The 25,858-nt window shown below is 38.9% G+C and overlaps 1 protein-coding gene across 10 annotated transcripts in view; it reads right to left on the reverse strand.

Annotated features, from left to right (window-relative positions):
- LOC138764513 (teneurin-3) overlaps positions 1 to 25,858 on the reverse strand; it is a 4,541,667-nt gene that overhangs the window by 2,107,696 nt on the left and 2,408,113 nt on the right. For all 10 annotated transcript variants that reach the window (XM_069940598.1, XM_069940580.1, XM_069940589.1 and 7 more), the window contains one exon: positions 4,729 to 4,827. The gene's annotated coding sequence lies outside the window, so the exon portion shown is untranslated. The remainder of the gene's footprint in view (positions 1 to 4,728; positions 4,828 to 25,858) is intronic.

Below are 25,858 nucleotides of genomic sequence, written 5' to 3' on the forward strand. Positions count from 1 at the left end.
GGTTTTAGTTGGGTGGGGAGGGGACTGGGTTAGGTAAAACTCGTGTATGGGGTCTTAACGTGGGAGAAGGTGGTTGGGTATAGAGTTGGGAATTATGGTGACTGGGTTAATTAATTCTGAGGCAGGTGACACAAGCTTCATTGATGCTGGATTGTCCATCTGGTTGTATTCCAATTATTAAAGTGTCAGTTCAAACACTTTCTACCAATTGCTGCTCTCCAAAATTAAATTTAGGCCAAACCAGATAAGAACGGTGAATGTCTTCTACAATGGATATTTGGAAACTAACTTAGTTTTCATCAGAATCCAATGTTTTCCTGATCACCATTGCTGTTATTAGCTATAGAAATTACTTAGTTAAAGGAATTTATATTCTCCAACTGCTATAATGTCACTGGAACATTTGTCAAGGCTTTCTATTTCTAATACAATAATGTAACTACAATGCATCCCATTAGCCATGATCTTGTTGAATGGTGAATCAGTCTTGAGGCGCACTTGACTTACTCCTGCTCCAATTCTTATATTTGATAAGTTTATTATCATCTGATTACACAAGTACAACCCGACGAAGCAGCGTTCTCTGGTTCTTCGTGCAAAACCAGACAATTGTCAGTATGAGAGACTCAGATTGTTAGTGCGAGCAGTTTCTTTGGACATTCAGCATTCTCACTGATTGTGGGAAGAAGCTGTTTCGCAGCCTGGTGGTGCCGGCTCTGATAATCCTCATGGGAGTAGCTGAAAGATGTTGTGTGTGGGGGTGATAGGGGTCCTCAATGATTTTTCACAATTTGAATCTCAAATAGAGAGCAAAAGTCATTTTAGAATACTCTGATATCAGAACTCAATGAGTAATTGGTCTCCTTAAATGGTATCCTCATATCTATTGCTCATCCTGACCAAAGAAAGCTGAATTCATGATTCTCATAACTGAATCAAAGTTAACAATGGTTTGGAATGCTAGAATCCATTCAATAATTTTGCTCTTTCTCGAACTTTCATATAAGGTTTCAAGTTCTTGAGTCAAGAATGACTAAAATGTGCACAGAAGTGGAGGTTCTAATTCAAAAGGGGAATGCAACTAAATTTACTTCTACTGTGTATTTCCTGCTCCAAGACTAAAGCCCAAAAATTGTGTTACATAGATCTCGGGAGAGATGAGAATCGGATTTGTGCATTGGAACTGATCAATGCTGGTCAAATTGATGCATAGATGGTATGACGGCTTTTATTAATTCAAGATATGGAATGATACATTTCAATTTTTTACATCAACTATATCTCACACCTCAAAAGTTACATAACAGTAATTCTGAATACATAGATGGTCAGTCAGTTCCATTTTTTCTCAGGTCAATGATAGCAAGTACCAGAAGACATCTGTTTTAGGTGAGTAGAAGAAAGTTAGCAGAGATATGAGATGTATTTTTTTTTTAACATCGAGTAGTAGGTGCCACTGCTGGGGGGTGATGATGGAGGCTGTTACAATGGGGACATTTAAAAGGTGCTTAGTGATAGGTACAAATATGTCAGAAAAAAATAGCAGGTTATGAGTGTGTGGTAGGGAAGGGTTAGATTGTTGAGGATTTTTTTTGTAGGTTGGCACAAGTTTGTGGACCAAATCACCTCTGCTGTGCTGTAATGTTCTTTGTACTTAAATGTCACCCGAAAATATAGTTCTACTCTTGTTCGAAATAGTGAATATATTTGTGAATAAAACATCCTTGCTTTTCAGGTCGATAGAAAGAAACGGATTTAAAAAAAAATGGTATTAAACCAAATTCAACTTCTACAAAATCAACTAATACTAAGTCAAGAACTATGTGCAGGGAAGGGGAGAAGTTTGTCAAATGATCTTATGAGTACATTTCTGGTGAGTGAAAAAAAAACCCCATTTAAATGAGAAGACTGAATGCATTCCAAAACCTCTGCATTTATCATGTATGCTGAGATCCAGTTGCTTAATGGATACATTTCTTAATTCACTATCTCTGAGGCTTGGGCTCCAGGCTCTCGTTTAACACATTGACGAAGAATCTAATGCAACATGGCCTTGTGGCAAAGACCTGCCACCCTAATCATAGATCCTTTGAAAGAATATATTTATCAGAGGAAGCCAGGACGGACCTAGGTTTGAATCCTGTGTTGCTGTAAGGAGTTTCCACGTTCTCCCCATGTCTGCTTGGGTTTTCTCCAGGAGCACTGGTCTTCTCCAACCCTTCAACAATGTATCAGAGTGTAGGTTAATGGGGTGTAATTTGGGTGGCATAGACTCATTGGGCTGAACTGGCCTGTTGCAGTGCTGTATATCTAATTTAATTAAAAAATTTAAACTACGCTCTTTCAGCAGATAATAATTTTGTTTCCCTTGTAAAGGTGAACTTGAGAGTTATCACACGGGTATTGATTACATCCATTTTATTATCTCTGTTACGGATGTGGTGTATGCCAAGGGTTAAGCTGACAGCACAAGGATAGTCAGGTAACTTGAGCTGCACTTAAGAGGCAAATGATTTCATTTTAATATGTCTCAGCTATTACGATATCAAATTTAGTAAACACACAGTGACTTAAAATACATTAATACGCATCCAATACATATTTTCAATGGCCAGCTGGAAGGATTCCATTTCACTACATCATAAACCTCACCAGAGAACAAGCAGAAAATTCCTTGTTTTCTGAAAATGCCATTAAAATCTTGCATAAAATACATTGCAGGAAATAATAATTCCTATAAAGTGGATGTTAGCTAATTTTTAGGGGCTCAAAAACTCAGTGCTCAGTCAGCCATTTATTTCCTGCACAGCTGTAATAAAGTTACAATGGATACCACTCCTAAATACATCAGGTTTCTCTGAGTTCCAATTACTTTCTTTAACAATGAGTCGCAGCGACAAACTTAACAAGACATCCCTTGCCTTTTCAGTATGTCATATCCACATCAAGTGATAATATCTTATACTAGATGTGGTTGATTGTAAAACCCTTTAGCTTGTCTTCTGACACCCTGTGATAATTGTCATTCTCACTCGATGTTGGAGAAAAATAGATGATTGCCATTTTTAAACATCCCAACCTCAGTGAAGATTCTCGATGGGTTGTTTCAGCAATCAGCAAGACCACCATTATTTTCCATGAAATGGAAATAAACTTTTCATTTTCATTCAATGGCTGTATTTCAGTTAATCCCTGAGAGAACAGGGGGTTTTCTAATTCAGTCCCTTGACTACAGTCTCTGAAACCTCTAAATTTTCAGATACTACATTTTTTTTTGCTCTCTGGTTATATCAGAATTAGACAGATATTACAGGTATCAAATGTCCTAAAAGAGATGCGGTGGCAGGAATTTACTCCATTAATTCAACCCTGCAATGATTAACTTACAGTCAAGTACAACAACAGTTGGCATTTTTCAGGCTCCAACAGCATCTTTGTTAACTATTCAACATGATGTGCAATATATTGCAACTTTCGTTTCAATTATTTTCCTCTCCTGACGTTGCCCTTTCTCCTCTCTTCCCCAATCTTAAACTCATTTTGAAGCCTCATCTTAAGTTATGACAAAAGCAATCTGAATAATAGCACTACACAGGAAAGTGCTGGAGATTGCAAAACACAGAAAAGTGCTGGAGAAACTCATCAGGTCCTGCAGATTAATGGCAATGGCTGCATTGGACTCCTGAGTGAGTTATGATTCTTCAGGTGATCATTTTCCACTCTTACCATTTTTTTTCACTTCTTCCACTAACTGTCAACTCTATGAGGAATCAAATCATTAAAGCCCAATCCCATAAACAGATCCAAATTTGCACATTATTGAGCAAGGGTTGAGAGAGATTACAAGAGAAGACATTCCATAATTTCCCCTCTTCTGCCCAAATAGTAAGATGTAATGCTGTGGGGCTACACAGATGAGATCAGGTGTAGGGAAATGATGATCGAGTCTACTATCTTTGTAGAGCTTACCAATCCAAGAATAAAGCCAAATGAGGAAGACATGGAGAAGAGTTATGTAATTTAAAACAGCGAGAAGTGAAACGTAAATAGGCTGAAAACTGTGGTTCAAATGAGAAACCATATTATTGTCTGTAATGATCCTTAAATTCAGCAAATGCTATAAAAACCATATATCTCCCTTCTGCTTAGACGTTAACTACGAACCAAACCAGAGAAATCAATTCCATCAATTTATGATGGAATACTTTTAATTACATGCACAAAATAATTACCATCCTGCTTTGCATTAATGAGTCTTAGAAGAGATCATGCTGAGGCAGAAGGAGCAACTTTCTCACATACAAAAGCATATATATTTGTCAAAACATCAGATTCTAAACAGCATGAGAGAGACACACTTCGGCTGAAAAACAAAGGCCACACCTGTTTAGCATCTTTTTTTTGGGAAAGACCTTTGGGAACAGTTGCCACTATCTAATAAACATGAGCGGGAAAAAGTGTAAAAGTGCCAATAAAATTTTTTCAAGTGTGGCATTATGATCGATGCAATCGCCCAAGGTGTGTTTAAAACATTGCATTTTTCATTGTAAAACTGAAGAAATCAGAAATTACTTTTCATTTTTCATTATTAAACAAAGAAATTGAACACATAAAATATAATTTTGGAATTTTGACAGATACATTTAGTGAATAATTCAACTTCAGATTATTTGTTGGCAAGAAATAAACAATATCCCAAATGAGCAAACAACAGTGTTTGAATCATACCTGACAAAATTTACATGACTTCCACTTCTTTCAGTAGAATTTGGCATGTGTCCAGTCATGCACAGTTTCAATCACTTCTTCATGAAGTCTCTGAAGATTCTGGATTGAAATAGCATAGAGGCAAAGAATTAATATCTTACACTGAAATTCTCACGATTCAAACTTCTCATTCTTTTTATTAAATGTTTCCTCTCATTAATTATGGATCATTCATTATGAAGTTGAAAGAACCCTCTGGAAGACATCATGACTTGTTAAATTTACTCACAATAACATACTGCAGAACATGCACATGATAATCACTGAAACACACAATAGTGATGGAGAAACACAGCGGGGTCACACAGCGTCCATAGAACCAGAGGTACATAACCAAGTTTTGTGCCTGATTCTCAAGGCATGAGAATTAAGCAGGCAGGCAGGCAGCTGAAAAAATGACGGGGGGAGGAGGGAAGAAGGGGCAGGGTGAGGAGCACATACTACACGTGGTTATGGGTGGGAGGGCAGAAAAGAGCAGAGAATGATAGGGGAGGGGTAGCTCTCTGAAAGGAGAGGGAAAGAAGTGGATATCTGGAGGTAAGGAGACAGAGAAATAGGGAAAGAAAGAGAGAGAAAGATAGGGAAAGGACCTAACAGAAATTGGAGAAGACAATGTTAATGTCATCTGGTTGGAGAGTGCCCAGATGGAATATTAGATGTTGTTCTTCGAATTTTCAGCTGGCTTCGGTTTGGCAGTCCATGAGGCCATGGAGAGACAAGTCAGCATGAGAGTGGGTGTGGAATTGAAATGGATAGTCACTGGGAAATCGCTACTATTGCAGCGGTCAGAGCAAAGGTGCTCTACCAAGCAATCTCCCAGTCTTCATCCGGTGTCCGTGACGTAGAGGAGTCCGGAACTGGAGCACCGGGCGCAGTTGAAGACCCCAGCAGATTCACAAATGAAGTGTTGCATTTGGGACTTTGGGGCTCCAAATGGCGGTGAGGGAGGAGGTGTGGGTGCAAGTGAAGCATTTCCTGCATTTTCTCCAGGTTTCTACAGTATTGCACTGCAATCACAGTGTCTGGTCCTCATTGTTTAACAACATGATAATCACTAATGTTTATGGATCAGTGAATTTAAGGAATAAGTATGCCAACATGTATGGATGGACATGCATTGTGTTATATCAATGATTAAATGATAATCATTACAGCTGCTGGAGCTGCTGTAACGTCAACACTGGTGCTTGAGAGGACCCAGGAGAGCAAGAATCAGAGATTCTGCGCTGCTCTAATTAAAAACAAAATTTAGACATACAGCACAGTAACAGGCCATTTAGGCCCAAGAATCCGTGTCACCCAATTTACACCCAATTAACCTACACCCCTTGTATGTTTCAAATGATGGGAGGAAACTGGAGCCCCCAGGGAAAACCCACGCAGACCCAAGGAAAATGTTCAAACTCCTTACAGACAGCATGGCATTCAAACCCCATGTCCCAATCACTGACGCTGTAAAGGCATTGCACTAACCACTACACCAACCATGTCACCCATGCCGGCTCCTATTCTGCAAAGTCCTATTGCCTAACTCTCATGCCGACAGCTCAATACAGGTTTTAAACAGTCTTCTGAAGGAGCTGATGGTGCTTTTTATTTAATTCATGCAACCATGGAGGTTTTTGCTCTTGGTGGCGGCACCTTTGCTGGGCAGTGTGCCATAAGGTGCGCAGACTCCCGAGGAGCAGTGAACCGGTGCATGGCACCAGAAACAGGGATAACACCCCCTCCACCCCACCTATTTCTCCAAAGGAGAAGCACTGGAGACCACCTCATTGGTAGGTGACCATGGCCGCGGACCATTGAGGGGCTCAGAGGCTGAAAGACCCATACAGTCTGTGGGTGCTGGAACCAGGTATCAGAACCAGGATTCAAGAAGATGCTGAGGGTAAGAAGTTTTTCCAGAGGGCCTTGTGTGCTGAAAGCTTCCTGATATTATTGGAGGTTTGGACTTGGTGCTTGGGCTGTCAATGTTTTGAATTACTTGTGCAGCTGCAGAGGCTGTGGTGAGTGCTGGTGGTGCATCCACGGACACTCAATGAATCTGAAAGGGTTCTCTGCTCTCTTTTTCTGATGGTTAGGAGCACCAGGAAATGCTCATGGCAACTCTTTGCTTGGCTTACAGCAGACAAAAGGGATCCTTGATCTTGAACCTTGACCTTGATTTACAGCTCCTATTAGGCTCAGATTTGGAATCATAATTTCTTGTCTTGAACATGTCACACAATTGATTGTTATGGGGCAGCTTTACAGTGCAAATATTTCCATGAACCATGTTTCATAATAAATAAGAGTGCAAGAAAGACAAAGCAAGGTCATGCCTGTGATTCATTGTTCTTTCAGAAATCTGAATTTCTATATTTCTGTAATTCTATATTTATATTTATTTATCTCATATGAATTTCAATGTTTATAATTTCTTATAATGTGGAAGGAAGCCACTTAGTTTAAGCTATCCCATCTATTCTATTTGCCCATTTACCTTCCTGTAGCCTGTTCTCTCTCACATACCCACCAATATTCCCCTGATTTCTCCATCTTCACTTGTTCTGAGGCTAATAATGGGAATGGCAGAACACCAACTGTTCACAGGAATATATTTCTGAAAACATCTGAAAGCTCGTCCTCATGAAGAAATTGTATTTGACATGCAGAATATATTTGTTGCATTGTGGTACTTGTAATTAGTTCATTCTTGTACATTGGGTGGTAGATTAAGAGGTAAAAAAGAAAGTTTGGCAATAGTTCTTTATATACATACTGTATATCAAAGTGTATATGATGAAATAGGGGATATTCAAACATCTCTCATTTGTTGTGAGCTTTAATTTGAGTGAAAAGCGAATCTATGTTGTTATTTTAAATTCTACTTTACCGTGTTTCCATTCCAAATTCTAAATCCAAAATGGCCAAAGTATGGGTCAACTGACCAAAAAGCATATTATGGTATCAATATTTGTTTGAACCGTTCCCTTACGAAGAAAACCTTCTTGTTGAAAGTTTTTAAATTAGTTCTGCTTCCTCTTGGTGGGGGAGACACAAAGGTCGATGGTAATTTCATGAAATAAAGCCACTTTTCTAGCCTTGAACAGCTCATTTTTAAAGGGTGTAAACTGCTTAAAACTTTGATTTACTTGATCCATGATGGACAGGGACATTATTCTTGATGTTTTAGTGGAAAGTAAAAATCAATGGGAATGATGGATGGGTCACTCTAGTCCACATCACAGAAAGCAAAATATGATGCACCGTGTCAAGTCAAGTTTATTGTCATCTGATTTACAAGTACAACCTGACGAAACAACGTTCTCTGGTCCTCGGTGCAAAACACGCAGGCATGTCACCAGACATAATTCACATGCAAACAATACATATGCAGGACAAGTATTTCATCCATACAAATAAATAAATAAATATTGCTTCATCTTGGATGGTTAGTGTGAGCAGTTCCTATGGTCATTCAGTGTTTTCACTACACACACCAATCATTAAGGAAATCCATACTCCATGGTGCAGATTAATCCATTCATTTATGTAGTTGCAAACCAAAAACAAACCTAAGCCTGCATTGTTTAAAGTAGAAAAATATGATATATGATAAAGCTTTAGGAATTATAATCACAATTCCATCAGTCCATTTTTTTAACATGATTGCTGTAATTCCGATAAGATTATCATTTTTTTTTGACCAGCACTTGAATCTCACATGTGTAAATAATGTGAGTTCTTGAGTACTGAGACAAAATGTCAATTGAGTAGATCAAAGCACAACAGGAATATGAACTAAAATATGCTATGCTGTATTATTGTTGAAGAAATCTTACGTACAACACACTCACAATCACGTGAACACACACACACACACACACACACACACACACACACACACACAAACACACACACACACTCACACACACACTTTTTTTATCCATCTATCTTTCTCTCTCTCTATAGAAAGTGAAACAGTCACTGTTTCAGATCTGTGGCCCATCATCAGATCTCAGATTTGGTAAATTGTTTCAAAGTAAATTTGTAATCTGTAAACTGGTTTGTGGGATCATGAGATTCTTCATTTTAATGTTTAATTTTCTTCCTACGTCATTTTTTTCTTTTCTTTCAGTTATTTCAAGAGTAAACATCATTCTTTCAGATAATGTTTCCAAGAAGTAAGGTTGCTAAACTCAGGCCCCTTTGGTCATTGTTGGAACAAGAGGAACTGGTAGGAAAGTTCATCGCTGTAAATGGGGGTTGAGTGGAAATAAAGGGGTCTGAAGAGCTTCATGTGGTCCATCTGAATTACACGATAGATTGCGCCCTGACCATGAATATAACAAGTGAGAGTGAGTCATTCACTACTGATTACATGTGCTTAATAATTCCTGATCTTTTGTTTCACTTCCATTAGTGGAATCAATTATGAAGAGGATAGTTCTTTGGAAAATCAGACCCTGCAGTCATTCTTGGTGTATTATGATACAAAAGTGTCCATTTGGTCTATCCAGTCCATGTCAGTTCTTAGCACAGCAACTCATTGGTCACATGCTGCTCTTTGATTTCCTGAACCCCTGTAGGTTGCATTCCACTCATTTCTCTTTGACTCTTTTTGCCACTTATTTCCTCTGGGAGTCATTTGCTGCCACTAATTTATCTTGCTAGCACATCTTTGGGGTGCAGGAACATCGGGCAACCTACCTCGTCACTGAGAGCTCCTGCAGGCTTCATACAACACTTCTGAATTGGTAGCAAGATCAGGATAAAGTCTTGATCTCTGGGGTTGTGGGGTAGCAGTAACTTACTCAATATAAATTGCTCAACACACTTTAATATGAAATGATATATTGGGAGGTATCAACACCCATGGCAATCTTTTCCTCTTGAATTTGTTCTTGCTTCTTGCTGTTATGAGTTTAAATTGTTCATGGTGATTAATTTTTTCAATAATAATTATTGAAATTTTTTTTGAGAACATTACAACAATTGATACTTGAATGATCTGCATTTTCTTCTTCCTTTTTTTAAAATCACTTGAATTTAAATTCTCCATCTGTCATAGATAGGATAGATTGAGGCAATCTTTTCATACCCCATCATTCTCCATCTCGCTGAAGGAAGCAAATGCCATGCACGAAATCATACCGAGTTGCAAACAAATAAATTCTGAATATGTAATGGGGTGCATCTTTATCTATATTGTAATCAATTTAATTCATTTTTTAAAAAAAGAATAAATGTTGTAAGACATTTAGACTGGAAAACAGTAAGATAAAGCCAAGTAAATAAATTGTTTTTTTTTTACAACTCCCAGTTTACATCTCAAATGTAGGAGTCATCTATAGGAGGAATGCTGAAATTATCATTAAAACTGGAGAGTTTTAGTAAATGTATGACAACAAATTTAACTGGAATGCACCCAAAAATATCTAGGGAAATAAAATCTGGGAAAGGGGAAGAAAGAGTTAATGTTTTGGAACTCTTGAATCAAGATGCAGGAGGCAAATTTTTATGGGGTAAGTTCAGATGCATGATTTGGGGAATTATATACCAGTTAACTTGTTGCAAACTTAATGGGAATAGCAGTAGCTCTTATGAAATAAAGCAACTATTGTAATGGCACCATTCAATAGTTTTGGCATTGAGGACAAACTGCACTGATGACCAGGAAGTTTAAATATTCATGCCTTTGCAAGAAGTCATTTTCAACTGTTCCCAAGCACTAGAAGGCACTAACAAAAATAGGTGTTTGACATCAAGGACTTAAAATTAGTATTTTATATCAGTAATCATGAAAGTTCACTCAATACCAAGGAAATAAATCTAAGACAACATCAGAAAATGACAAACAAAAGTGTATGCGTTCTTTTACATAGAACAACATTTGTGACTGGTTATCAGAACTATTCTATGTAATTGTGATCTTCAAAAATACTTGATAAAGTTCTTTCAAAGGCATATGGTTTAAAAAAAAACTCAAGGAAAAGTTACACAGCAGGAATTGGATAACTAGATAGTGGTGTTGAAAGATCAGTAAAGCAGCTGTTACTATAATTAGCCAGCATGCATCTCAGTGTTAACGATATTAGTACATGGTTTTAATGAGCCCTAAAGAATGAATATCAAAGACTGTTGATGTTATTTTTCAACATTAGAAAGCAGTATATTTTCAGGGCAGACATAAGATGCAAAATGTGGTTTAGCAATGGGACCAGAGAATCAGAAACACAGTTTAATGATGAAATATTGGAAATATTTTGCTTCAGAGAAAACACATTGAAACCAGGTCATTAATGAATATTAAAATGCTGCAGCTGCAATAAATAGAAGGGAAGCTGAGACCATTAACGTCAGAGAAAAAAAGTTTGATGGCATCCCATCAGCAAGTTTCAAAATGTTAAGCACAAGCTAAATGCTAAGAATTTTGTCGACACCTCTTCAATCACCTTCAAGGATGCAGCTTCAAGTTTAGATGATTTTTTTATTTTTCACACTATGACCAAAATACACATAAACATTTCCCTCTTGAATATATAGTGTCATTTTTTCCCCTTTTCCCCCTCCCTTCCCTCCCTCCTTCCCACCCCCCTCCCCACTCACTCAATGTTCAACATATATGATACATTAAATCCATTAAACAATGTCATCACACAATGAAAATAAACAAGAAAATTGTGTCATCTACTTTTACACACTGGGTCGTTAATTGTGTCATCTACTTTTACACACTGGGTCGTTTCATTTCATCTTCTTCTCATTCTGTCATTTTAGGTGGTGGAGGTCCGCGGTAGGACTTCTCTGTTGTGTTCCATGTACGGTTCCCAAATTTGTTCGAATACTGTGATGTTATTTCTTAAATTATATGTTATTTTTTTCCAATGGAATACATTTATTCATTTCAATGTATAGAAATGAATACGTTTAGATGACTGAAGAGGAAAATACAAGGTTTCTGGGTTCACAGAATGGACTATGGTGGTACAATAGCTTTGGCAACAGTTGTTGTAGGCCACTGAATTAAAGTGAGTTGAACACTTCTCCTGGGGTATGAGTTGGCCATCAGTTTATTGTGAGAAAAACCAGATTCAGCCATGAACTCAGATGCTTCAGTTACAGATGTGGCTCTTCCCTCATGTCATCTGATTCACCCAGACACCAGCAGTCTCAAATACAGGTCTAAAACTGTTGATGGTTGAATCAGATTATTTACAACGAAAGAAGCAAGGGATAAGGGTGGAATTTCCTCTTCCCACTACCACCCAAAAAAAAATGTTTGCTTATCCTTAATATTTTCAGATATATTTTGATCAGAATTAAAAGGTGGTAATGTGAAGTAATGCTTATGGTTATCAAATGTAGCATGCTTGCAGAGAGTGGGCAAGGATGACACAACCATGGTTGAGGGAGAAGCTAAAAAAGCTGATTCCAGCTGTGAAACCAAATGTTTTAATTACCGATGTAGCTTTTCCCTCGTTATCTGTTTCACCAGATACCAGCAGTATCAAACACAACACTAAAACTGCAAAGGCTCCAGTCAGATTATTTATAATGAAAGCAAAGAAAGCATAAGGATGAAAAGGAAATAAATGAGTGGAGCACCTTATGCTTTTACAAAAGCCATTTACACTTTGAAACATTGACGTGCAAGATTGCACACTCCATCCAGAAGAAAAAATATTGCAGAGGTTAGTTACAAAAATGGATAATGGGGAAAGGACTTGGCATGTAGGGAGAGAAACAGAGAGGAAAGTTCACATCATGAATTAAAAGTGGCACGGTTGGCGTAGCAGTTAGCGCAATGCCGTTACAGCCCCAGCAATCAGGACCTGGGTTTGAATCCCGCCTGTCTATAAGGAGTTGGTATGTGCCTGCATGGGTTTTCCCCTTGACCTCTGGATTCCTCCCAAAATGGCCTGTTACCATGCTGCATGACTAAATTAAAATAAAATATATATAAATTTTTGAATTTAATTAAAAAAAACAATGACCTTTCCTCAGAACTTTCTAAAAGATTAACATCAGTTCTGACAGCCAGTTCAGTGCTATCTAATAACCTATCCTACAGGATCAAGAAGCAGAAGTAGGTTATGACTTCAGTGTCACAGGTAAACCACCAAACCATATCTGATATGATTGCCTCTCTCGCCCTTACTTGCGAGTAAATTGCCTAGCTGATTGCTGCAAGTGACCTTACCACATTGAAAGGTGAAAAAAATGTAACAGTCCATTCTGGCCAAACAAACATGCTGGAGGGTATAGCAGGTCACACAGCATCCATGGAAAGCAATAGGCAGTTAATGTTTCAAGCCACAAGCCTTCATCAAGAACCCTGATGAAGGGCTGACTCGAAACATCGACTGCCTATTGTGACAGATTATATCATATTTTGTATTGTATGTAGATACTTTTTGAAGGAGATAGATTGTGGGGGTAGAATAGGTCATAAACAAAAACAAACACTTCACAAAACATCTCATTTAAATTGACAGAGCTTTGCCCAAGCCAGACTGTCCAGGCTCCAAGTGCTTTTGCAAAAACTTTGAGGAATGCCTATAGAGACTTCACAAGTAGGTGTTAATAGGTCATGCTGTGGAGTAATGGATTATTGTTTAGAAGGCAACAGATGAATGGACTCAGAAGTTTGGGTCCAGTGCCACAATCTGTCTGGTTGCAGTTTGTTGTTCTAAGAAGGTCATATGGTTTTGCAAGCAGAGAGAAAGAAGAAACCAAAAAGGCTTTTTCAAGAGAGAGAGAGAGAGAGAGAGAGAGAGAGAGAGAGAGAAAGAGAGAGAGAGAGAGAGAGAGATTGAGACTGCTGGTTTTCTGCAGTGGCTTTTGGAAAGTTGTTTGAAAACCCCATTTTGAAAACGGGTTTTGAGTTCTGAGTTCAGCCTGTTGAAGATCCTTGTGGCCCTTACAAGAAGAAATGCTGGCTAGGGTGTTTCACCTGAAATAAGGGAAACAAGAGGAACTCTGTGGTGAAGAATAGGTTATCATTTAGAAAACCCATGAGGGGGTAAGTTTCTTTGGCAAGACACTGAAGTGACTGATAGTAGTAAATCAGTTTGTGTGTGTCCAATGAGCAATGATCCTCATGGAAACAGATTCTACCACAGAATTCCTCCACAGAGAAGATATTCATCTTAATCCCAATTTGAGTTTAAATTTCAATGGTTGTCAACCTTTTTCTTTCCACTCACTTACCACTTTCAGTAATCCCTATGCCATCAGGGCTCTGTGATTAGTAAGGGATTGCTTAAGGCAGTATGTGAGTGGGAAGGGAAGGTTGAGAATCACTGCTCTAGACCCAATTGTTACTGAAATATTTTGTTTGAGAAATATTGTCATTGGCCCAGTTCCTTTAGAGTTAAGAAACTGTGCACAAAACGAGTTAATTAGGTACAATTAAATCTGTGGTTTTCAAACATTTTATTATAGTAAGCAATCTTTGGCTTGGCTTCGCGGACGAAGATTTATGGAGGGGGTAAAAAGTCCACGTCAGCTGCAGGCTCGTTTGTGGCTGACAAGTCTGATGCGGGACAGGTAGACACGATTGCAGCGGTAGTAAGCAATAATCCCTTACTAATCACAGAGCACCTATGGCAGAGGGAATACTTAAAATGGTATGTGAGTGGAAAGAGAAAAGTTGAGAATCACTGCTTTAAATGCTGGAAGACAAAAGATGACTGCAACACTCCTATCCGATCCAATACCTTCCATCATTTGCATTTTAAGGTTATACATATAACAGTAAAAGAAAAGGAAATTTGATTACAAAGTGAAACCACAAAGTTAAATAAGATGTGTGAGGAAATGTGATAATTTTGACAGAACTAGAATTGTAAGACAGAAAAGGCAAAAATTAAGGCTGGATACTAAAATTTGAGTAAGTATTACTGACGGGTAAATATTCATATTGCCATTCATGAACATTGATCTACTTATGAAAGTCCTTCGGGCTACCAGCAATTATGTACAAGGCCTATTGAGACTTCTCTTGGATTATTGTGAGCTGTTTTTAGCTCCTTATTTTTAAAAAAAAGGATGTGCAGATGTTGGAGAGGGTTCAAAGGAGGTTCACTAAGATGATTCCAGGAATTAAAGGGTTATCATGTGAGTGGCATTTGAAAGCTCTTGGCCTGTATTCATTGGAATTTAGGAGAATGAGGGGAGATCTCAATGAAACATTTTGAACGGTGAAAGACATGGACATAATAGATATAGAAAGCTTGTTTCCCATGGTGGGAGAGTCGAGGACAAGAGGGCACAACTTCAGGATTAAAGAACGTCCGCTTAGATCAGAGATGCATAGAATTTTCTTCAGCCAGAGGGTGATAAATCTATAGAATTTGTTGCCAAAGGTGGTTGTGGAGGCCAGGTCATTGGATGTATTTAACGCAGAGACTGATAGGTTCTTGTTTAGCTAGGGCATCAAAGATTATGGGGAGAAGGCAGGGCAGTGGGACTGTGGGATAATGGATCAGCTGATGTTTGAATGACGGGCCAGACTTTGATGGGCTGCTCCTGTGTCTTATGGTCTTATAAAGGGAATGAGTGCATGTTACCCTATCTTGGTGATGGGCACTTATTGCTTTGTTTGAGATGACTATCAAGGCAAATCTTTACAGATTCTCCTTCCATGACAGGATCTGTGCCTGCCAGCATCACAATTGTAAATTGTCAGTATTTAATCCCATTGGTATGACAGTTCACAGAGGCTGCTAGGCTTTGTACTCACTTTCCTAACACAAATGGCGAAACACACAGAGGAGCCAAACGTTCATTTAAGTTTCCACCACAATCAAATGAACACATTCACTCAGCAGCAATGCTTTGCTTTCTGCAAATTGTAGAAACAATCATTGTCTCAGTATTAATTTCTAGACCACTTGTGACAAGTGGGGATCTCAGCTCTGACCTATTTTCATAGACAGTGGTCTTTGTTCATACAGATTGCTACATCTTGCCATTCCAAGTCCTATTACTGCTTGTTAGTTTCAACTGAAGTAGTTTGTTTGCCAACTGTGACTGTACAGATTCTATCACCAATGTGTCTATGCCCAGATGGTAGTGTAGGATGACTGTGATTGGCTGAGAGCGTAGCCACACCTACTGGCAGGTCTTCAAGGATTGCTCCTAGCCAGACCAAGTCATTCTGGACTGGTCGACCTACTTGTGATAGGCTCCATTCTTTTAGTTAATAAAAGCCTTGGTTTGGATCAACAAGTCTTTGGTTCTTTCGACGTGCATCACACCAACAAAGTTGTTTTCAGGCATTGAAACATTTTAAAGTGATTAGTAATGTGTGTAGATGCATTTTGAATGTTAAAGGACAAAATTGTGTTTATTTGGGGATTTAAAAAATTTTCTTTATGAAGTCTGTCCTTAAGGCTTAGAGCAGGGGTGACAAACTCAAATTCAGAGAGGGCCAAAATTAAAAACTTGGACTAAGTCGTGGGCCAAACTAAATATTTATTGAAAATTTTCAACAACATCTGCATGTTTTCTCTTCTTTCAACATATGTGATGTTAATTTTTTTCTTATTAAAATAAATGTTTAATAATAGTTTTGGTTAAACTCTTTCCAGAAGAAGCATTGACAAATGAGAAATAAAATATTCAATAAATAATATTTCTCTATAGCCTTTAAGCTCCTTTTTAGTGTATTTTTTTTCACAAGCCAACGTCAAAAAAAAACTTGCTTCAATGACAAACAGGTTTGTCTTTTAAAACGATGAACATATAGTCTGCCTCCCACCTGTCTTGAAAGGTCCTGTTTTCTGTCATTGGTTTGGCCATTTTTCGTAAGGGGTTTATTACATGTGAGTTAGGCGACAGGTCGCAGATGTTAATGAAAGTAAAGAGAGGAGGTGGGGGTGATTAGTGGGCTGACGGGCCGGCGCCAACGCATTTGCAAAGCATTCTGGGATTTGTAGTATTAGCTGTGCATGCGCTATACTGGCACGGCGGCCAGCGGGCCAGCTCTAATACATATTTGATATGATCTTGTGGGCCAAATATAATTATATCATGGGCCAAATTTGGCCTGCGGCCCTGAGTTCGACATGTGTGGCTTAGAGTATTCTAAATACCATTGCTTTGGACAATGGTTGTTTGCTGTGAACTGGGGTTAGTGCTCCTCTGAGTTTCACTGAATCATTCTTTGAGAGTAATTCCAGGAAACATTCTGCAATAACCTTTTTCCAAGGAAGGTTAGAGTTAGGCTTGACTGCCCATGTGTGTTCATTTTGGGAATGCCTGTGAATAGCATATTATCAACCTCTTCTGCATCATCTCAAATTCAATTCCAATTGTGGAAGAGCCCTTTTACATTGAATTATTATTCCTTTGTCAGTTATGCCTTTGGAATAGTGTTCCCTGTTACCAAGCATGTGATTGATTTTGGATGCTTTTCTCATTCGGTGGGGGGTGGGGGGGGGGAATGGGAATGACACAAATTCTTTACAAGGATTTTACATGTCAGGATTGATGAAAAGCCCTTCTTCTGTGCACCAGTAACTCTATGATTGTTCTTGTAACTTTGGAAATCGGAGTCAACCTGAAGTGTTAAGACTGAGAAAATGCTGAATTGGATTAACTTGGAGTAAATTAGGGTAACATGTTTAGAGTAGCAGTTAGCGCAGCTCTGTTACAGGGCCTGCGATTTGGACAGGGATTTGAATCCCGTGCTGTCTGTAAGGAGTTTATACGTTCTCCCTGCCTCTTCATGGGTTCCTCTAGGTGCTCTGGTTTCCTCCCGCCTTTAAAAAAATGCATCAGGGATTTTACTCTTGTTTGGATGCTTGCCAGCATTTCCTTATACTTTGATGAAACATCAGTCATGTATCTTTGTCTTTGCTACATAAAGGACACTGTTTGACCTGCTGAACTTCTCCAGCATTTTGTGTTTTTAGTTCAATCACGGCATCTACAGAATTTTGTGATTAACTACCAGTGATTGTCGTGTGTAATTGGGCGGTACAGGCCTGTAACTGTGCTGTATGTCCAAATTTTAAAAATAATTTAAATTCAACACCCCATTTTTAGAAGTCCCTGCACATAATGCTATAAGACACAATGCTGACTGCAAATCGATCTCTTTGTACCCAAACCGAATGGAAGCACCAATACAAATTTTCTCTTTGGATTCAGTACATTCATCAGTGATTTTCAGGATCTTTAAGACAATTTGTAACAATACAATCTCTCAAGTGCTCAATTATCCCTAGATTTATCTCACCCTGCCCATAAAACTGGTGATCAGCAACAGGGAATATGTATGAAATTTTGCTCTTTGTTGAAAATATGTCGGGGCTAAGGAAATAATTCAGTCAAAGATTTACTTTGGCATTTTAAACCCATTAATGCTGTGTAAATTATATATCCTTGCATTCATTGAGATGTGGACAGATAAAATTTAGAATTACAGCACAGTAACTGATTCTTCTAGCTCATGAGTCCATGCACCCCCTCCCATACACCAATTAATCTACAAACCCCATATGTTTTTTTGAATGGTCGGAAGATTCAGGAACACCCAGTGGAGACCTATGCAGACACAGAGAGAATAGACAAACTTGTTACAGACAGAACTAGGTTCAAACCTGGTCCGCCAGCGCTGGCGCTGTAAAAGCATTGCGCTGACCGTGCCACCCATAATGCTAGTAAACCAAATATTTTTAGCTCAATTGAGCAAATTTGATGATTTTTCATGCAGACAAATGCTGCAACTACATTCTTGATAAAATAAAACTGACAGTTCCATGAACTCATTTTCTTTTACTCATTCTAGTGTTTGTTTTAGATATGAGTTTCATACATCAGTGGCAAGCTGACATCTGGCTTTTATAAGAGACATTTCCCAGATGTCAGGGGCTGTTACGCTAATCATCAAACAGCTTCAATAGTCCGAGCTACACAGCAGGCCAATCAGAATGAGGCCTGTGCTTTGGTAACCTGATGATGACCTGGTGTTCATTTTTGATTATATGGATGTCTCAGGGAGAACCATGACATGGTATAATCAATTTTCAATGGGGCAGTAAATGATGAAGCCATCCAGTCGTGTGTTTTGTGTATCTTTTGTATAGCAAATAAAACATTTCTAAAGCCATTATAAATCAGATCAAGAAGGCCAACAGTGATTAATTGAGTGACTTTTTCCTTGACAAATGAAGGCTCACTCATGAAATAATGGGTCTCAAAATATAATCCTTTATGTAAATCAAAGGTCAAAATTAAGAGATGCCACTTAATTATGAATGACCTCTTTAACAGACCATTCGTTGTTTCATCCTTAAGTTAATGAGTTTCATTTTGAGTCCAGAAAACCAATGAGTGGAAATCTATTTCTATATTTTGCATCTCATGTCCACAAGTAAACAGCTGGAAATCTGCTTAAGGATCCGATAGATATTTCCATTTTTGTGGCTCATTGTCTCTCAGATAAACACTGTGTCTCTCAGATAAACACTGTGAGTCTTTCAAGAACCAGAGCTTCAGGATAATGTGTAGCTTTCAAGGTGGATAAATTCCCATAAAGTTAATCAGCACCAATTAACCTAACTTCTTCTTCAGGGAAAAAAAGTCAGAAAGCTGATTTTCATTTAATGATGCAATGTGTTAGTCTCAGTGAAATAGGGATTCTCTATAAAGACTGAATATTCATTCTTAAACATTGGCCTATTGTGAATTATTTAATTGCCAATGGAATTGTTGGGATATGACATGTAGTGGTTAATGCAATGCTATTACAGGGTTCTAATCGGGTGCTGTCTGTAAGGAGTTTGTATGTTCTCTCTTTGTGTTTTCTCTTGAGTGCTTCGGTTTCCTCTCATCCTTCAACAATGTATGGGGCTTGTAAGTCAATTGGTGTATTTGGGTGGCAAGGGCTCATGGGCTGGAAGGACCTGTTTCCGTGCTAAATTTCACTAAATTTAATGAATTAAAAAATGATTGCAACATCTTTAAGAAGACAATAAACAGAACTTCAAATCCTACATCTTTTTAGAAAATAGGTCTGAAATTCTGCTTATCGTCATGGTCAAAAATTGCACGAACTGTTTTTCTTTGTTTGCCCTGTGAAAACACACAGAGAGGTGCTACTATTATCAAGACAAGAAAATGAAGCAAATGAGCACCTGCTGAGGGACATTGTGTCTGTCGATCCCAACACCTCCTGCAATGCTTCCACCATCTGCATTCCCTGCGACATTTGTAGTTGTATGGTCTTGTGTCCTGTCCAGCAGTGAACCAGAACTTGAGGTATCCAATTCACCCTCCTTACTCCCTACTTCTGAATGCTTGAAACACGAGGAAGCCATCATTGCCTGAGATCCTTCAGTAAACCGGCTCACCATCAACTCCATCAGAAATCCAGGACTCAAGATGGTCCACGGCCTGGTGAGAGTCATGGGGTGCTGAGCACCAACCTGGAAACTGATCTGCTGCTGTGGCTTCCTTCCCTGCGGGATCAACTCCAGGGCTTCTCCTTGGCAGGGGGATGTTCTCCCACTCAAATGTCCTGCACTGATCTGCTACTTCCTCAGAGCCTGCACCCTGTTCCATTCTCTTTATTCCAAGGATCCTGTTTAAGAGAACATTCAATTGTGTGCAATCCTGAGCATTCAATGCTATTCCATGTCCACGTGTGAATTCATTTTTATTCTCACTGAGTTATTCAGCAATTCCAAGTCTGTAATTTAAAAAAAACATAGAAACATAGAAGATAGGAGCAGGAGTAAGTCATTCGACCCTTCGAGCCTGCTCCGCCATTCAACGAGATCATGGCTGATCTTAAAGTTCAGTCCCCCGTCCCCGCCTTCTCTCTGTAACCTTTAATACCCTTATACTGAAGAAATAGATCTAATTCCCTCTTAAATATATTTAATGAACCTGCTTCTACTGCCCTCTGTGGCAATGAATTCCAGATTCACCACCCTCTGGGTAAAGAAATTCCTCCTCATCTCGGTCCTAAATGGTTTGCCTATTATCCTCAAACCATGGCCCCGGGTTCTGGATTTTCCCACCATTGGAAACGTCCCATCTGCATCCATTCTGTCCAGTCCTGCCAGAATTTTATACGTCTCTATGAGATCCCCTCTCAATCTTCTAAACTCCAGCGAGTACAATCCCAATTTGCACAATCTTTCCTCATAAGTCATTCCTGCCATTCCAGGTATCAGCCTGGTGAATCGCCTCTGCACTCCCTCCATTGCAAGAACATCCTTCCTTAGATAAGGTGACCAAAACTGCACACAATACTCCAGGTGGGGTCTCACCAAGGCCCTGTACAGCTGCAGTAAGGTATCCTTGTTCCTATACTCAAACCCTCTTGATATGAAGGTCAACATACCATTTGCCTTTTTAACTGCCTGCTGTACCTGCATGCTCGCCTTCAGAGACTGGTGTACAAGTACCCCTAGGTCTCTCTGCACTTCCCCATCTCTTAATCTATTGCCATTCAAATAGTAATCTGCCCTCCGGTTTGTATCACCAAAGTGGATAACCTCACATTTATCCACATTGTAGTGCATTTGCCATGTATCTGCCCAGTCCCTCAATTATCCAAATCACACTGGAGCTTCCTGACCCCCTCTTCCGTGCACACAACCCCTCCTAGCTTAGTGTCATCTGCAAATTTGGAGATATTACATCCAATCCCCTCATCCAGATCATTAATGTAAATTGTGAACAGCTGGGGTCCCAGTACAGATCCCTGTGGCACCCCACTGGTCACCGCCTGCCACTCAGAAAACGAGCCATTTATCCCAACTCTCTGTCTTCTACCTGCCAGCCAGTTCTCAATCCACATCAATACTTTGCCCCCAATCCCATGAGCCTTGATTTTGTAAGCCAGTCATTTATGTGGGACCTTATCGAAGGCCTTTTGGAAGTCCAGGTACATCACATCCACTGGCTCTCCCCCATCAATTTTACCTGTCACATCTCAAAAAATTCCAATAGATTTCTCAAGCACGATTTACCTTTTGTAAATCCATGTTGACTCCATCCGATCCCTTCTCTGCTAGTCATATGCTCCGCTATAACATCCTTAATAATGGATTCCATCATTTTGCCCACTACTGATGTAAGGCTCACTGGCCTATAATTCCCTGCTTTTACTTCCTAAGAAATGATCATTCATGACAGAGAAATGGAAAATAATTATTTTCTCAAAGAGCGCCTCTGCCCAGAGGTTTTTTTTTCATTTTCACTGGTGGTGTACAGTTTTCATGAAATCCCCCATTGTACTATTTCAATAAGATCATTCACCCATTTTGCATGTGGCTGTTAACCAATGGAAATAAACCTGAGTGTGATTTGAATGCCATTTATTGTTAATCATGATTCACAGTCAAGTGTAATAAGCAATAAGTAAAATGAATAGTAAACTGCAAACTAGGTCAGAGAGAAAGACAAGCATCTTCATTAAAGAATGAAGCCTCCTAACTGTTTAATGCAATACTCAAGGGTGCTAGACAATGCAGAAGGTCACGCAACATCCATAGAAAGTAAAAGGAAATCAACATTTTGGGCTGGAGCCCTTCATCAGGAATGTGGAAAAAACAGGCAGTTGTTTAAATGAGCTGGGAGGGGGAGAGGGGGAAAGTTTAACAAGTAAGAGGTGGACACAGGTGGGAGTGTAGAAGAGAAAGAAACTGAAGCCCCTTTCACACTGCCGATTCCGTGTGGATTAACCATCTAATTTAGCAGGTCCGTTCCCAGTAATCGTGCAGTGTGAAACGTTCCAACATGGCAGGGGGGTGGGGGGGGGCGGGTGGTGAGTTACATTCAACCGGGCTCTAAAATTTGGTGAGGATAAATGTCAAATTCACTAATCACCTTCTGGTGGTGTAAAACCAGAACTTGCTCTTGCATTGTCAGTGCTGGAGGCGGGACCCCCCCCTTAAAATGCCAGGCTGAGACAGAGCGATCAAGGAAAGGGAGAGTGTTGTTTGAGATGGATGATGTGAATTTGAGAAATGGGTGGAAGTTGGCAACAAAGTGGATGAAGTCAATGAGCTCATCATGGGTACATGAGGCAGTACCATCATGGGTAATATGATGGCATTCTGTAATAGATACATTGTACAGGTTGTCCCACCCCTGATACTGTAACTTTTCCCCCTCAAGATTCCTAATAAAGGTGGTACTCCCCAATCCCCTCCCTCAGTATGGCTTTGGAATTGTAAGATATGCCTTTAAGTTTATAGTAGTTAAAGCCTGTTAATTTTGACTTCTGGTTTGTTGGGTCTAATGGATAGCGCTACAGATATGAGGCAGGACTAGAAAAGGAGACAAAGAGGATGGGAAAGAGAGAGGCGGAGGAGGTTAAACTGAAATAGACTGTTGAACATCCTGATTAATAGGTAAATCACCAAGCAGACATCTGTGGAGGAATTACAAATTGTTGGCTGATTTGCATCACTGTCTTAAATCTCACTGTGATTTTTATATATTTGATGTTTTTCTGTGTAAATTAAACAATAAACACAGTTGAGTCATAAATAGTATAAGCAGAAACAACAACTCTTGCTCAGTAGAGAACAATTGCTATTTTCAGTGTTTCAAACCATGATTGATTCAATGAAATTACATTTTTTAAAATGTTGAATATTTTCTAACTCATCCTCAACTTCCCTTTATTTGATCTTAATCTAATTTATCTTTTTTAATACTACATCTTTGTTTAATATTGTTTATCCTCACCCTCTATTTCTATCTGATTTATTCATTTAATTAATTTTTAAAAATTTATAAACACAGAATGGCAACAGACTAATGGCACACGAATCCCTGCCACCCAATTACCCAAATTAACTTACGACCATGGTACACGAAAATGGCGGGAACACCCGAAGGAAACCCACGCAGATACAGGAAGAATGTACAAATTCCTTACAGACAGCACTGGATTCAAACCTGGATTGCAGGCATTGTAATAGCGTTGCCATCTGCTATCATGCCATTCTTAGATCTCATTGGTTAATTCTTTGTGTTGAACCAGTTCCCTATCCCCAAAATTATTGGCTTTGGTGCCCCTCTCCCAGGCATACTCTCACTTGGTCTGGATGCAGAAGGCTACCATTGGTGGCCTTAAATGGCCAGCTGAGCCCAGGAGCATTGTCAATCTAGTAACAGAGCCTGTGAAAACTCAGTGAGGTGGCCCCGCACCCAAAACAGCTCTGAGTGCATTTGTCATAAAAATCTACCCTGCCCCAATAACTTTACCAATCATAGAAGCTGCAAAGATTTTAGAGTATTCAGGGATAATTACAAACTAGCACAAATATCTTCGGTCAATTAAAAAAAAACATAAGCATTTGATTAGTTATTTCAATTACAAATTACTTCAATTTAAGAAAGTACATTTTTTAATTCTTTGACCAAAGATACTGACTTAAAAATATTTTGAGCAGTAATAATGTAAAAGATCATCAAAATAATATAAAATAATTTTATATCAAATAACTCTGAATTTTACCAGCAGATTGTTTTGTTTTTGTTTTATTTAAAGTCTTATTTAAAGTCATTTGTTTTCTTCCTTTACCACCCTAATTTACAGTCCTATATCCTTCCTTGAAATCAAAGGTGTATTGGTCTTGTTCCAGAGCTAACCTGGCACTAGGGTTCAATAAGTTGCATTCAAGTATAACCCCAAAGATTCCCGGCAAAATTGGGCTCTACTACTTGACTCTAAGCTGCAGAAAAGCAGACAGGTTCAGCCCTCTGAATCTATGAGGAAGTCTTGGGCTTCCAGTTTCCCGTTTAAATGGCAAAGTCTAGCATTTCCATGCTTCTACTGGTCAAAGCATTGGTGGCTCCATTCAAAAATTACATTTGATTATCATGTACATTGTACAATGCACATATGCAGTAATATGCCAACAATAGCCATGGAGATCTATTAATTTCACTCTCAGGTGCCAGAACAGTAGGTATTGACCTGAAGAATGTAGAAACATAACCTTCAACTGCAAACAACATGAGTGCTTTATCAGCAAATGTAGTCAAATTTTAGAGTTTGTATAATACCCTTCTCAAGTCTCTTCACTTGTGTAACCTTGGGGAATGCAGTAGTTTTGAGTTCTTCACAGAATAAGTGAAGAAAATCCAAATTGTTTCATACCAAATTAAATATACTGATTGACACCAATATGCAAGTTATAATTCAATCAAACAATTCTGAGGACTTTGCAAACTGAACAGAGAAGTGAAATAGCATCTAAATCTCAAGCGATTCAAGTGACATGATAATTCCACTGCCAGTTGTCTGGTATTTGTTCAAAATAATTTAAAGAATGAAGACAGTGACAACTTTGGATTTCCATCATTTTGTTAAGGAAACAGTGCAGAAGGCTGAAAAGTATAAGGAACCACAAGATTGAGAGTCAGATATTATAGTCATCGCCTACCTTCTGTCACATGATTTGTCACTTCGGTTAAGGCATCAAGTACAGTAATAGCAAAAGCACCTTCACAGAGGTACTCTCTTACTTCTACTAACCTTCAGTACTTGGAGTCAGTTCTTGGTCAGTACTTAGCTTGTCTATCAGAATTTCCAAATGACCTTAAAAGACTTCAGCAAAGCAAACCAGCATAAGTAATAAACTGTGTTTAATTTTACCTCCACATAATCATTCATCTGCAGGTGATAGTAGCTTCTCTAAATGCCAATGAGTTTTTCCAACATGTTAACTACTTCCAATATCTTTAGTATGTGAGTGAAACACAAAAATCTGAAGACATTGTGATTGTAGTAAAAACACAGAAATGCTGGAGGAAAGACAGCAGGTTTTGCAGCGTCCATAGATTGATAACCAATGTTTCAAGCTTGAGCCTTTCTTCAAGGTATGAGTAAAAAGCAGGCAGGTGCCTGGATGAAAAGAAAAGACATGGGGAGGTGTACAGACCCATAGGCAAAATGTGTTAATCTAATATGGAGAGGAGGACAGGAGAGAAAGGAGATAATTGATTGGGGGAAGGGATATGTTTTTGACTCTGTGGGAGTGGAGCTGGAGTAAAGGAGACAGAGGGTAAAGTGAAAAGATGAGAAGAGAGAGGGAGAGAGAGCAGACATAGGTAAATATGGGAAGTG

The sequence above is a fragment of the Narcine bancroftii genome, chromosome 1, assembly GCF_036971445.1.
Source record: "Narcine bancroftii isolate sNarBan1 chromosome 1, sNarBan1.hap1, whole genome shotgun sequence".
Classification (NCBI taxonomy): Eukaryota; Metazoa; Chordata; class Chondrichthyes; order Torpediniformes; family Narcinidae; genus Narcine; species Narcine bancroftii.